We start from the raw sequence: 623 nt of genomic DNA, 5'->3' as shown, positions 1-623 counted from the left end.
GCGGGGGGCGGCTGAAGGGGAGCACCCAGCCAGTGCTGAGCCAGCTCAATGGGCTGCCTGGCAAGGGCGAGGGTGGCAGCCACCTCTGAGCTGCCACAGGACCCCCAGAGCCACAGCTGGACCCCATGGCAGTGCCCACCCCTGCCCACCATGGCTGCGCCTGGACCCTGCCTGGTTTGGGGTGAGGAGCCCCCGCTGAGAGTGCCCAGCTGCCCTGAAGTGGGTGCCCAAGTCCCTTGTCTCCAAGCTCTGCCATGGGCACAGACCCCCTGGGCTCTGCCTGACATTAAAGGTCAACTCGGAGCCTTCAGCCTTCACCGTCGTCATCCTCCTCCTGGACTCCCCACTCTGCTGTGCCACAATGCTCCTGTGCTGCTCTGGCTACTGGGGCCGTGGGGTGAGACTCCCCAGACCCCTCATGGAAGAGGAGGTGCTGCCTGTGGCGTGTGGCCAGGGTGCAGGTGCCCTGCCCATGGTCACCTCACCTGCCCTGCCTGGTGATGGCAGCTGGCACAGCTGGACTTTGAGCCTCTTATCGGGTGGTGGAGGTGCTGGGAGGGGAGCGGAGGTGCCAGAGAGGTGTGGATGTGTCGCCCACAAGGGTGTGAAGGGGCTACACCCAG

This window comes from Acanthisitta chloris, unplaced genomic scaffold (assembly GCF_000695815.1).
Source record: "Acanthisitta chloris isolate BGI_N310 unplaced genomic scaffold, ASM69581v1 scaffold39837, whole genome shotgun sequence".
Lineage (NCBI taxonomy): Eukaryota > Metazoa > Chordata > Aves > Passeriformes > Acanthisittidae > Acanthisitta > Acanthisitta chloris.
The sequence above is the reverse complement of the archived record's forward strand: the minus strand, read 5'-3'. Positions refer to the sequence as shown.